Source organism: Hemicordylus capensis, chromosome 4 (genome assembly GCF_027244095.1).
Source record: "Hemicordylus capensis ecotype Gifberg chromosome 4, rHemCap1.1.pri, whole genome shotgun sequence".
Taxonomy (NCBI): domain Eukaryota; kingdom Metazoa; phylum Chordata; class Lepidosauria; order Squamata; family Cordylidae; genus Hemicordylus; species Hemicordylus capensis.
In genome coordinates this window covers 167,768,992-167,783,787 of record NC_069660.1, presented here as the reverse complement: position 1 = coordinate 167,783,787, position 14,796 = coordinate 167,768,992, and the positions used below count along the sequence as shown (strand labels likewise).

Sequence of the window (14,796 nt, the reverse complement as noted above, 5' to 3'; positions counted from 1 at the left end):
CCGTGACTGGGCAATGTAAATGCCTCTCTCCATTCAGTCTGATGATTGCAGATAGGTCTCTCCAGATGTTCATCCGGGTTTTTCAGACTTTTTAGGGTCTGAGGACCCCCTGGACCCACACCTGTGGGAGGAGGACTGAGCCCTGCACACATTCCGATCTCCATCTGGCCGATGGAAGATGATAGGACCTAATGGTAGCTGAAATCCCTGACAGCTGTTTAGTCAGGTACTTTCATTCCAAATGCCATCTTGCATATCTGAGTTGACACTTTAAATTAGCTGTCCACGATGAACCCAAGATCCCTCTCCTGGTCAGTCACCAACTGTTCAGATCCCATCAGCGTATATGTTAAGTTGGGGTTTTTTGCTCCAATATACATCACTTTACACTTGCCAACACTGAACCGCATTTGCCATTTTATTTATTTTTACATTTTATATCCCGCTCTTCCTCCAAGGAGCCCAGAGCGGTGTACTACATACTTAAATTTCTCCTACAACAACCCTGTGAAATAAGTTAGGCTACTATTTTGTCACCCTCTCCCTCAGTTTGGAGAGATCCTTTTGGTGCTCATCTCAACCTCTTTTGGATTTCACTACCCTAAATAGTTTGGTGTCATCTGCAAATTTGGCCACCTCGCTGCTTAGCCCAACTTCTAGATCATTTATGAATAAATTAAAAAGCACCAGTCCCAGCACAAATCCCTGGGGGACCTTTCTTCCCTCCATTTAGAAAACTGTCCATTTAAGGGAGGCGAAATGGAGTCTTGATGTGCAGTCGTAGGCGGTAAGCTGTAAGCTGTAAACTGTAAACTGTACTCTTTCTTTGGTCTATAAATTGTCAATCGGCAAGATTGATTACTGAGGATAAGAATTGCTGGACCCTCTTATCTGGGAGCTGTCTGGGAAGACCCAAGGTTTGAATAGTCTTGAAGACACATGGATGAACTCAGAGGGAGAGACCTGTCTTCAATCAAGTCCCAGACCGAGGAAGAAAAGGCAAATCACCAGCCTCACAGAGACTACCTGCCGTAATGTAACTTAAGTTAATTTCTAATTATCTAAGCTTCTAAGTTTTTCTTCCTTTTCCCACCTTTCTTTTATCAATTTTTCCTTCCCCCCCCCCATAAGCTACCAGAAACATTCATCCCATGGGACACCCCATGGGACTCCCCATGGCAATTTATTAAGAGATAATTACAACTTTATTAAGAGGCACCTTTTAACATGCTGATTCTTTTTTATTTAGCAGGGAGAGAGTAACTGGCCCTATCCACCCCCAGCACAATACCTCCAGTGACTGTTGCTAGTTTCTATCTTATGTTTCTTTTTAGATTGTGAGCCCTTTGGGGACAGGGATCCATCTTATTTATTTATTCTTTCTCTGTGTAAACCGCCCTGAGCCATTTTTGGAAGGGTGGTAAAGAAATGAAATGAAATCAAATCAAATAAAATAAATAAGACTTGATATACGATGAACCTAAATAACTATGGTGAGAACCAGGCTGAAGAGACGACGAGACTGATGGCTTGTTTACGACCAGCCTAGTTTTATCGCTTCCTTGTGGAAACTTAGCATTTATTTCAGCTGGTAACTCTGGTTGCTGCTGAAGTGCATTGATTATCTGGTTTATTCTCTATGCAACGGACTCCCTAGAGCGATTTATTTTGGGATAATTATAATTATTATACATGATGATCTTGAACAATTGCATTGAAAACCAGGTTGAAGAAACTAATGGACTGACGGCTTGTTTGTGACCAATTTGAGTTTACTGCTTCACTGGAGGAACCTGGCATATTGATTGCTTTCATCTCAGCTAGATTCCTGGTTGTTGCCGAAGGGTGGTGGAATATCTTGGTGTTATCTGACTGATTTGTTTTATTGGATTACAAATAGAGTTTTATTGGATTACAAACAAACAAACAAACAAACAAACAAACAAACAAATAAATAAATATAGTGCTGCTTTGGAATCAAGAACATTATTCATGAAGATCCATGTTTTTCTGGCTTAATGGACTAACTCGGAAGGATCTCATAATATTGAGGTGAGAAGTCCTGTTGATTATGACCTATTTTGTCAAACAGATTTAAATTGCTTAAAGAAGAAACCTTGCAAGGATGTAAATCTGTAAACGAACATATTCCTTTGAGTTAAAGAAACCTTTTAAACTTTGGCTACCAATCGGATTTATTTTTATGCTTTGTCACTCTCTGGGCGTGTAGACTTGAAAATTCACGTCGGATCTTGATTCAGCTGTTTTGACTTTCCCCTCTACAGCTTTCTCCCATATCTTTTGTCTAAACAGAACATTTGCAGATTGCAATTCTAATCAGCTGCCACAGGAGGGGACTAGACTGTCATTAATTTTTTTACCTGAATATTTTCAGATGTTTAGAGATGGCTGGTTACTAAATTAAAGTACAGTTTCTTACCAGAGGGAACTATTTGCCAGAACTTCTGATTTGAGAGACCTTATTTGAATACCGTTGGACATTACAGAGGGATTATTTCTATAATCCTGATGAGTTTGAGTTTCTTTTGAAATATTCTTGTCTCTGCTGGAGTGGCTGTGATTGCAAAAATTGTGCAGACTCTCTTGTTAATCTTATTTCAATGACTGGCATTTAAATTAGGGATTATATTGTGGATTTTTTTTTCCCTTGAAGGATTTTATAATTTTCTTTACATTTTTCTTCTTTTTGTTTGATTTGGTTTTTTGGCTGCTGGTGTAAGTTATAATGAAATAACTGTTAGTAACATAGATTCTAATCTTTAGATTCCCGAAGTAATAATAGCTATTTTAGTATCTTTTAAATTTAGGGAAATTTATTTAGAAATAAGGACCATATAATCTATCTCAAATATATAGACTAAACGGGATATTCCCAAAGAATTAAATAGCCATTTAATAACTGTGTTAAAATAGGGACTTAAAAAAAAAAAAACACACACCTTACCTAACTAAATCCCAAGGGGAAATAGTTCTTTCATTGAAATTTGTCTGTTTTTGAAGAAACACCTTTAAATAAGAAATACTTTCATAATGAATACTACATCTACAAACTTTAGCAATGCCTCGAAAGTTAAGGGGAAGGATCCGTAGGAGTGGGACTTAACTCACAGGAAGAGACATCATTTCTCTTAAAATTTCAAGAAGTTATTATTGCAGAAATTACTACCTCTCCCCCCTACCCCCCCGAAATGGCACGAGGCTGAACTCTTTGCAAACAGCATTTCTATCCAGACGTGAGGTGGCTGAAAGCAAATCAAGTGAACAATACCAGAAAATTTACCAGGGGGGATTGACATCCAAGAAGAGTATACAAGAAATATATGCATTTGACTAAACCTTTCTGACATTACGGAAATTTTTGACGTGAGCTCCAGTTCCGTTTTCACAGAAGTAATTTTACTTACACAAAGGCTTTCTTTTCCAGAATACAGAATCAACTGGACAGCAGATTTACAGATTGTGAAGATACACTGAATGTTAATGTTTTCAATTACTGCTATACTTTTGGCGAAAAGAATCAAACACAGATGGGCAGTGCCTTCTCGGCAAGAACCCTCTCCGGATTATAGAAGATTGCAGATATTTATGGTTTTGGATTCAAAATAGTTTATAAATGGAATTTCCCCCCCCTAACAGTATTACATTAAACCTTAGATTAAGATTAATCGGATCTGATATAAAACCAAGATTATTAGATACATTGCTGGAATAAATTCAAGATTTCATAAAGATACCTAACAGTATTTGATAAAATCCTGGATTAATATTAATTATAAGACTAAGGTTATTAGACTATACGCTGCAGGAGGAAGTTTAAAATTTTGGATTAGGATCAATCAGAAGAATAGATTAAAAAATAAAGTTTTACTTGTGTGGATGCAGTTTAAGATTCAGAATAAACATTAAGGGGGGGGTGGTCCCAATTTAGTTTAGATGATTTTTTTCTCTTTTTTCCCCCCATATCTTTTTTTTTTCTTTGCTTGATTAACTTTTACTGCTGTTTTAGAGTTTTTTTAATTCAATCAAAACCAGATTCTCATTAATAACAAAACCCGATCTGGAATATAAAATATATGGGAGCTAGGCTCATTCTGATATGTAACTGAGTTTTTTCATGAATTACATAGATTGTTTTGTACCTTTTCTATATATGCATATTTCCTTACCTGTAAAGAATGGAAAAGGGCGGGAATGGGCGGAAGAGATCTGGTTTTGTGCAAATATTGCTATACTGTAATATATACATGTGAGAAGTTGGAAGAGATGTAACCATTCTTTTGTTCTCTTTTTCTAAAATAAAATTGTAAAATTAAAAAAAAGAAAGAAAACGGTCCATTTATACCTACACTCCTGTCCTTCAACCAATTACCAATCCATACATGAGCTTGTCCCCTTATGCCATGACTGCTACGTTTTATCAAGAGTCTTTGATGATGCTGTCTGGCCCTGGCGATTTGCTAGTTTTTAATTTTTCCAGACAATTTACGATGTCATCTCTTGTCACCTCTATCTGACTCAGTTCTTTAGCCTCTGCCCCTGAGAAGCCCAGTTCAGGAACAGGTATATGCTCAGTATCTTCTGCACCTGACAGATGCAAAGAACTCATTTAGCTTCTCTGCAACCTTTTTATCTCCTTAATAATCCCTTTCACGCCCTCATCATCTAAGGGTCCAACTGCCTCCGTGGCAGGTTTCCTGCTTCTGTTTTTTTGGAATTCCTCTTGATGCTTTTAGCTAAATGTTCCTCAGACTCTCCTTTTGCCTCCTTTATTGTTACCTTGCATATCATTCATTCATTCATTCATTCATTCATTCATTCATTCATTCATTTATTTGATTTTTAGCCCGCCCTTACAAAATAGCTCAGGGCAGTTCACAAACATCAAAGACCCTTTAACAATTTAAGAGCACTAGAAGGCCAGGCCGAACAGGTAGGTCTTTAGGGCTCTCCTAAATTCCAATAAAGAATTCAAATTATGGATGTCTGCAGGGAGCGCATTTCACAGTCCAGGAGCGGCTACAGAGAAGGGCCGCCTCTCGGTCGCCACCAGACGAGCTGGTGGCAACTGGAGCTGGACCTCCTCAGATGATCTTAGCGTGCGGTGGGGATCAGACCAAACTTTTGCCAGAGTTTGTGTTCCTTTCTGTTCTCTTCATTTGGACAGGCCTTCCAATTTCTGAAGGAAGTCTTCTTCCTCTGCTAACTGGGCAAAGAGGCACCTTTTTAACATGGTGATTCTCTTGATTTAGCAGGAGGAGTGTAACTGGCCCTCTCCACCCCCAGCACAGTGGCTGTTGCTGGTGTCTATCATGTTTCTTTCTAGATTGTGGCCCCTTTGGGGACAGTGATCCATCTTATTTATTATTTCTCTATGTAAACCACTTTTTAAAAATTACAATACATAAACATGAATAATAAAACTGATACATAATGACATTCGTTAACCATCCTTCCAGATATGTAAATAATTAGATGGAGGAGAACGACTGAAATTATCTTGATTTGTGAACAAAATGAAATCTGACCATATCATGAAAAAATCATTAGAATTAGCTTCATTTAATCATTAGAATTAGCGGGTCGCTTGAAGGTGGATAATATGGGTCAATTTTTCAGATATGGCAATATGCCACATAAACTGATACCAAGATGTCAGAGACATGGTTTTATACTTCCAATGTTGAGCAATGTATAATCTAGCCGCAGTTAACATAAAAACTATAAGATCCTTAGACAATAATGACAAATTAGTTCCCGAAAATACACTTAATAGAGCCAGCTCTGATCTCATATCTAACCTCTGTTGTGTAATTTTACCTAGTTCTAAAAATACTTCTTTCCAAAAGCCAAAAATACTGGGACAAGACCACCATAGATGGAAGTATTTCATTTCCTATTTCTATTTCATCTCCTATTTCCACAGCCGTTCCAGCATAACGGGGACATACTCATTAATGTGAGGTAATCTAGAAGGGGTCAAATACCACCTGTGAAAAAGCTTAAGAAAGTTCTCTCTAATTCAGGAAGAGGTAGAAAACACCAGCTTCCATTTCAGTATTCCATTCCATTGTGAGTCGCTAATAGTTTGTTGTTGGTAGTTTTCCCAGGCCAATTTAAGGCCAATTAAAGGATCAGACGTTTGCATTATTAGAATATCATATAATCTAGAAATAAGTCCCTTAGAAACTTCTGAGGCCTTTAATATTAATTCCTCAAACATAGTCAAATTCCTATTAGCCTGCTTAACTATATCAGGATATAAAATGAAGGACTGAAACTGAAGAAAATTTAACCAAGAGTAATGCTTATTCATAAACTTCTCCCAGATTGGTTCTAAATCAATTGGCTTACCCGAATAATAAAAATCCTTTAATCTATTTGCAACACCTCCAAAGATGCCAAGTAATCGAGAGCGTGAGTCTAAAGCTGGAAATTTAGGGTGACTACAAATGGATAACAAGGGGGAATATGGGGAGGGCAAAAAATTTATGCCATTTCCCCCAGATCTTAAAAGTGGTTCTTAAAAACGGATTTGTAACATATTTAGAACTCTTAATAAATTCAAATATCAGTACTAAGTTGTTGATATTACCGAGACGTTCTTCAGGAACCTCCATCTCCACCCAGTATTTAGCTTCTGGGTCTACTATTAACCACAGAATATTCCTAAGATGTGATGCTTCACAGTAGGCCATTAAATCAGGAACTCCGATACCACCCTGTTGTACTTTCCTATATAATGCATTGTTATGAAATCTAGATCTTTTCCCAGCATAAATAAAAAGATTTTTTAAAAATTGCCATCTACCTATAGTAGATTTTGAAAGTTCAATTGGCAGTACCTGAAATAGAAATAATAATTTTGGAAGTAAATGCATCTTTGTGGCAGCTATCCAACCCATCAAAGACAGCCTGACCCCTTCCCATTTCCTAATTTTCCTTTTTATTTGACTAATGACTGGAGAATAATTCAGTCTTTCAAGATGTGATAAATCCATTGATATAAATACCCCTAAATATCGAATAACTTTAGAAATTTTAGAAACTCCTAAGGATTTTGCCAAACAATCTTGAGATTTAGAACCCATTCCAGAACACAAAAGCTCTGACTTAGTCACATTTATTTTCAAACCAGCAATTTTTTCAAATCTTTCCAACTCTTCCTGTATGGAAAAGATAGACCTCAATGGGCCCGTCAGAATTAATGCAATATCGTCTGCATATAGATTAATTTTATGCTCTATGTCTTTTATAATAAGGCCCTTACTTATCGGGTTATGTCTGATGGCTTGAGCCAAAGGCTCAATAGAGAGTATAAATAATAAAGGGGGAAAGGGACAGCCTTGTTTTATGCCTCTAAGTATACTAAAGGGTTTAGAATCCCAAGAATTCACATGAATTATTGCGGAAGATTTACAATAAAGTTGTTTGATAATGTTGACAAATCCTGTACCCATTTGTAATTTCTCAACTAATTTAATTAAGTAAGGCCATTGTAGATGGTCAAAGGCTTTAAAAATATCTAAAGTAAGAATAGCCAACAGAGACTTCTGCCCCCTACAATAATTCATACAATTTAAAATACGACGTATAGGGTCCGCAATCTGACATCCCTTGATATATAAACCCAGTCTGATCAGGGTTTATATATTGAGCTATAAAGCTATTCAACCTTTTTGCCAAACAGGCTGTAAATATCTTAAGATCTTTGATTAAGTAGAGCTATAGGTCTATAAGATTCTACAAGTTCTTTATCCTTACTAGCTTTCAGAATCATTACTAGTCTGGAAAATCTCCACGACTCAGGGATAGAATCACCATCTAAAACAGAATTAAAAAGAGCCGCAACTTGAGGAATCAAAATATCCTCAAACCTCTTATATATTAAGGCTGTGAAGCCATCAAGGCCAGGAGATTTCTGAGATTTTAACCCTTTAATAACCTCTTGTAACTCTTCTATTGTAAAAGGTGCATTTAAAACCATACTATGATTAGCACATAAAGGGGACATTCCTATGTTGTCTAAGTATAGTTCTACATTGCCAGTATCAGAAGCGTCTGAATTATATAGATTAGAATAAAATTTTACAAATGCATCACAAATCTCAGTGGAATCAGTAACTTTCTGGCATTCTACAGCCTCCAGCTCTTTCCTTATCTGTAGAAGTTTCCTATAGATTTTACTAGAGCCAGTGGCTTTATGAGTTGTCTCCATTTCTCTTATTGTGGTAGTAAGACTATTAATTTGTTCAGCATTTTTCTTTTCAAAATTGGAAAATTCTCTAATACATTCACCCCTTAATGTAGCTTTCATTGCATCCCAAATAATTGCTTTAGACATATTTACATTCTCATTTTGTACATAAGCCACTTTGGAACCTCTTGCTGAAAAGTGGTATATAAATTATTGCTGTTGTTGTTTATAGCTTCCTTGACTTTACCTGTAAGCCATGCTGGCATCCTCCCAGACTTGGAAGTGCCTATCCTCCTTTTTGGTATACAGTCTAACCGGGCTTCTAGTATTTTGGTTTTAAGTAAATTCCATGAATTCTGGAGCTAAGCAATTCTGATTTTCCCTTTCAGGTTTTTTTTTTACCAAACTCCTCATTTTAGAGGTTTCCTCTTCTGAAATTCAAAGTGTCAGTGTTAGACTTCCTTGGTGATTTTCTCCCCAAATACATAAATTCATGTATGCTGAATTTGATCGCACTATGGTCGCTGTTCCCTAAAGGGTCCATGATACTGACATTTCACACCAGGTCCTGGGTGCCACTCAACATTAAGTCAAAGGTCACCTTGTCTCTGGTTGGTTCCATGACCAACTGTTCTAGGGCACAGTCATTCAGCGTATCTAGAAATTTAGCCTCTTTATCATTACCTGACAGAATTTACCCAATATGTGGGTAACTGAAGTCACCCATTATCACCCAGGGTCTCTGTCTCTTCTTGACGCCGCCCTGATTTCCTTCCGCAACTCCCAGTCACTGTCCGTGTTTTGATCTGGAGGGCAATAGCAAGTTCCCAGATGCACATTTCCTTTCAGGCCTTGTATTGTCACTCACAGTTTTTGTGAGGACTCTAGTCCTCTTAGGTTTTCTAGCTTGTTAGATTCTATCCCTTCATTAACATACAGTGCTACTCCACCTCCAAGTCACCCCTCCCTGTCCTTTCAGTAGAGTTTATATCCAGGGGAGTTTATATCCAGGGATAACAGTGTCCCACTGGTTCTCACTGTTCCACCATGTTTCTGTAATGCCCACTATATCTATTTTTCTGTTAGCAACCAAGCACTCCAGCTCACTCAGAGGCTTCTGGCATTGGCATCCAGCATATGCTGAATCTCTTACCTGGTGTGTGCTATCTTTCTTTTGGCATTTGATCTCTTTGACCAGCTAACACAGGCTTCTGTCTGCTCTTTATGTGGTTCTACTCTGTCCCCTTCTGTTTTATCTGAATCTTTTACACCCTTGCTCTTTAAGAGATGGCATTTGCCGAACCAGATACTGCCCAGCTCCCATCGGCTATCCCCCAGGCATCATTTAAAAACCTGCTCTGCAACCTTTTTTATTTTAAGCACCAGCAGTCTAGTTCCATCTTGGTTCAAGTGGAGCCTGCCCCTTTTGTAAGGGCTTTGCTTGCCCCAAAATGTATCCTGGTGCCTAACAAATCTAAACCCCTCCTCCCAGAACCACTGTCTCATCCATGCATTGTGACTCCTCAGGACCACCCAACTATAATTCCTAACATCGTTGGTGTCGGCATGCATGACAGCTGGATCCTCCCCAGAATTGCCTAACAGCCTATCTAGATGCCGCATGACATCTGCAACCTTCACACCTGGCAGGCAAGTCACTGTGTGGTCTACATGTGGGTCACAGACCCATATCCCTATACCCCTAGTGACTGAATTGCCCACTACGAGGAGTATCCACTGTGCAAGAGGATATGGGCTCATCATCCATGGAAGGGATCCCTTCTAAAGGAGTATTTCCCTCTTCCTCAGACGAATGTCCTCCTTCCCGAGACCTTCATTCTCCCTGACAGCAGAGGAGCTATCAGCCTGTGAGTGGGAAGCCTCTACCATGTCCGTGAAGGTCCCATCCATGTGCCTCTTTGAGCTTCTCCGGGTCTGCCACCTTGGTCTCGAGGGAACAAACTTGTTCCCTGAGAGCCATGAGCTCCTTGCACACACCCATGGCTATGGAGCAAATAGTCATACACGAGACATTCTGTGCAATTCACTGGGAAGTGCCCCTTCCCCTACTGGCTTTCTATCTTCATAACTGGTTATGTTAGCTGTTTAGAGTATTTGGAGATTGTTTATTTGAAAGTTAGGTCTTAGTTGTATTTGTCAGCCATTTAACCATTCAAGTTTTCTTTCCCAAGAATATGAAAGAGGGAATAGTACTTATCTTCTCTTTCCACCGGGCTCCTTGTGGGCTCATATCGGGGTCCCCTGCACACTTCCCCAATAAACTCCACGCAAAACTCCAATGACCCTGTTTGCTATCCCTGTTCGCTAAGCTGCCTGGCCATCATCTCTTATATAGAGAGTAGGCTTCAAACTGAAACAGGAATGTGGCTCCTCCGAAAAGGTGTGACTTGACTCTTCCCTCTGTCCCTCTCCAGGCAAGAGAGAAACAAAAACTAAACATCAGCAGAGCCCCCAAAGCAAGCCCTGGCAAATACAAACAAACACAGACACACACACTGGAACTTCTCCCTTAAAGAGAAACCTGCCCCTCAAAATCTCCCCTCCTCCTGTTTGTTTGAAGGGGGGGAAAGTCATTGTCTTTTGTAGAAAACTATGTATGCTGACATTTTTGTTTTGCTTTTCAGGAAAACATTTTGCTATTTATGCAAATGCCAATCTTAAAGAACAGGAACGGTTTGGGAAGCAATCCCTAAGATAGTGCTGAGATGCGTGTGTGTGTGTGTGTGTGTGTGTGTGTGTGTGTGTGTGCACACTGTATAGTGATAGGGATGAAATTCTACAAGAATTTCTTGCCTGATACTGCTCATATAGAACCAGACATGTGGCACACTCAGGATGAAATCCTAAGCACGCTTACCTCACAGTAAGCCCCACTGAACACAATGGGACTTACTTCCAAGTAAACACAGAATCAGAATTTGAGAGAGCCTTACAGGCAGGAGTTCTAAAGCAAAGGGTATCCCCAGCTGAGACTATCCAGCCTCAGTCTGAAGAACTCCAGCGAGGGAGAACCTATCAGCCTCCTAGAAAATTGGCTCCATTCTGGAACGGGCTCTTACAATTAAGTTTCTCCTAATATTCAACTGAAATCTCCCCACCACCACTTAAACCTGTTGGATCTAGTCCTGCTGTCTGGAGCAGCAGAGAGCAAGTCTTTATCCTTTCTTCTGCATTATGCATACGTGGGGCTGCCTTTGTACGTAGTCCGGAAACTTCAGTTAGTTCAGAATGCGGCAGCCAGGCTGGTCTCTGGGGCAACCCGGAGAGACCATATGATGCCTGTTTTGAAACAGCTACACTGGCTGCCGATATGTTTCCGGGCAAAATACAAAGTGCTGGTTATTACCTTTAAAGCCCTGAACGGCTTGGGTCCGAGATATCTTAGAGACAGGGTGGATTTGATTTAAATCAAACTGATTTAAATCACGATTTAAATCACTAGCAGGGTGGATAAAAATCAAAAAAATCCAATTTAAATAAAAAAAACTGATTTAAATCAAAAATCCGATTTAAATAAAAAAAATCGGATTTTTTTGATTTAAATTGAATTTTTTTGATTTAAATCGATTTTTTTAATTTTTATCCACCCTGCTAGTGATTTAAATTGTGATTTAAATCAGTTTGATTTAAATCAAATCCACCCTGCTTAGAGAGCACCTTCTTTTACATGATCCCCACCGCACGTTAAGGTCATCTGGGGAGGTCCGTCTCCAGTTACCACCGGTTCGTCTGGTGGCAACCCAGAGGCGGGCCTTCTCTGTGGCTGCTCCTGGACTGTGGAATGCACTCCCAGCAGAAAGTCGTAATCTTAATTATTTGCTGTCCTTCAAGAGAGCCCTTAAAACCTATCTGTTTGGCCTGGCCTTTCAGGGTTTTTAATTTAGTTTTAACTGTTTTAATCTTAACCTGGTTTTCAGGGTTTTAATTGTTTTGATAGTTTAATTGTTTTTAAAGATGTTTTTAAATTTGATGTTTATATTTGTATTTCTATTTTAATTGTTTTTAATGATTTCTGTTTTTTAATTGTAAACGCCCTGAGCCAGCTTGGAAGGGCGGCATAAAAATCAAATAAATAAATAAATAAATAAATAAATAATTTGAAAAGTGCAATTATGTTCCCTTCAATCTTCTCCAACTAAACATACTCAGCTCCTTCAACTTTTCCTCATAGGGTCTGTTTTTCAGACCCTCAACTGTCTTCACTGCCCTCATCTGAACCTGATCCAACTGGTCTACATTTTCCTTAAAGTGCAGTATCCAGAAACTAGGCACAGTACTCCAGATGAGTTCTGATTTGTGTGGAATAAAGCTGAACTATTGCTTCTCATGATTTGAAAACGATGGTTCTATTAATTTAGCCTAAAAATCATATTAGGCCTTTTTTTTGCAGTCATATCAAGAGCTGACTGAGCTTATGATCAACAGCAATCCTGTAATCCTTTTTACACATTCTGCTGCCAAGACTAGTATCCCACATCCTACACATTTGATGTTTTTTGCCCAGGTTTGTATTTGGATTTGTTGCCAGAACTTTGCATTTGTCGCTGTTCAATATCATTTTGTCAGTTTCAGCAAAACAAGAGTTGAGCCATTTCACTAGGGATGTGCAGAACAGTCAGAATGGTTCTACCACAAACTGGGTCATTCTGTGTGTTCTGAGCTCAGACCAGAACACCCTTCAAATGAAGGGCCTGTTCTGAGCTCAGAACAACCCTATTCCAAGTCGGAACACTTGAAATGTTCCAAGCATCATTTTGGACTCCATAATGGCGCTCTTCTGGCTTCTGTACATGCATGGCAGCCATTTGCATGGTCAGCACTGCCACACAAAAGGCTCCCGCACGTGCACAGAGGCCAAGAAATGTGCTATTTTGGAATCCTGATGGCACTCAGAATGTTTCAGGCGTTCTGAGCTCATTCCAATGGAACTGGCTTGACAGAACAATCCAGGGCATTTGCATTCCATTCCGAGCTCAGAATGGAACACAAATACCATCCTGTGCACATCCCTATATTTCACATTCTCTTTTTCACCTATTAACATTGCCCTATCCTTACTTAGCACAGAACTGTACTGTTAGATCAGGATTGACAAATCCCCAGCACCAAGCAGCCTAGAAATTTAACTTTGGCACCTAGACTAGGATGTTCATAGGTAGAGTTATTTAATAACATCTTTATTTTCCCCCAGGTAGCCCTATCTCTGTTCTAAGAATGTTACCTGAAAGGGGATAAAGAGGAGCTCATTTACACTCCCCCTCCACAATGCCCATCACCATTGTCTGGCTCCTAAATTTTGGGGTTGACTCTTAGTTCCAAAGAAAGTTTGTCAAGGCCTAGACATTCTAAGGAGGTACACATGTTAGGAAGCTATGCGGGAGCCCATGCACAACTCACTTTGTCCTCCTGCACACAGTTGTGCCGGAGGGTGAAGACCTCTCAGTGCTGCCCATACTCTGGGAGCACTCTGAAAGAGAAGACACACACTGCTGAGGACACAGTCTCCTGTCACATCCCCACATGGATCTTCTAATGCATGCACTTTGATTGATAATGATAATGATCAACCAAAGCTGTGCACAATGACATTCATTTCCCAGTTCACCGCCCAGAGCCTTTGGTTGAATAGGGTGGCATACAAATATAATAACTAAATAATAAATAAATGTACTGAGGAAAAGAAAAAGAGAATATGTATAGAGCAAACTTAATTCTGAACTTTTTCTTTTCTATCTGCCTAGATAGCCACCTTACATGGTTGCTGATACTGTTACAAAAGCTATCACCTTTTGTAACTGAAAAAGGCTAACATACATATCCATATTCATCACTTAGAACATCAGTTCTAAGGAGGAGGCAGAGGGTAAGCTCCAGGGCAGACTTTTTCCATCCTGTTGCTGATGCTGACCTCTGATGAGACCTTTGCTGCAAGGCCTTTGTTGCTGTGTTTCTGCTCTCTTGCTCCTGGCATTTACCTTGTTGCTTTTAGCAATCTGCTGCTAACCCAGCTGTTAAGCTTCTACCAGAAGGGCTGGTTGGCTGGCTGCCCACCCCACCTCTTCTTGAACTACTTAAGACAGCTGTGGCCAGAGCACAGCTGGGCAGCCTGCCTATAGGCAGCCGCCAAGAGGGGCCGGGCTTGGGTGGTGGGACTAAGGGCTGGGAGTAGTAACACTCTTTTGAAGGACTGATGGCTGGTCTTGGGACTGCTGCTCTGTTAGATTGGCTGAAGGATGTGTCTTAGTTTATTAGGGGATGGAGAGGTGGGGGTTCCTTAGCAGAAACTTAATAGCTGTCTCCCCTTAATAGCTGTCTGCCCTGTCCGCTCTTTGACCTTGGGAAACAGTGCCAACTACCTGCAGAACCTCACCTGCTTATTTGCAATGCCAGGTCGGTCCAAAAGAAACCAGAAATTATCCATTATTTGATTGTGGATGAAGGAGCTGATCTGGCATGAAGGAGCTGATCTGGCATTACAGAGATGTGGTTGGGAGCAGTGGCCCCTCCAAGGCATGCGCACGCTCACAAGTTTTTTGATGTCCAAATTTAGATCCCGTTCA

The 14,796-nt window shown here is 39.8% G+C and overlaps 2 protein-coding genes across 4 annotated transcripts in view; one reads left to right on the top strand and one right to left on the bottom strand.

The window, feature by feature from the left end:
- The window catches only part of DZANK1 (double zinc ribbon and ankyrin repeat domains 1), a 213,344-nt gene extending 209,816 nt beyond the window's left edge, over positions 1 to 3,528 (top strand). The window contains exon 18 of the mRNA XM_053313578.1: positions 3,446 to 3,528. The gene's annotated coding sequence lies outside the window, so the exon portion shown is untranslated. The remainder of the gene's footprint in view (positions 1 to 3,445) is intronic.
- Positions 1 to 14,796, bottom strand: part of KAT14 (lysine acetyltransferase 14) — a 90,946-nt gene that overhangs the window by 42,377 nt on the left and 33,773 nt on the right. The gene's annotated exons all lie outside the window — the stretch shown is intronic.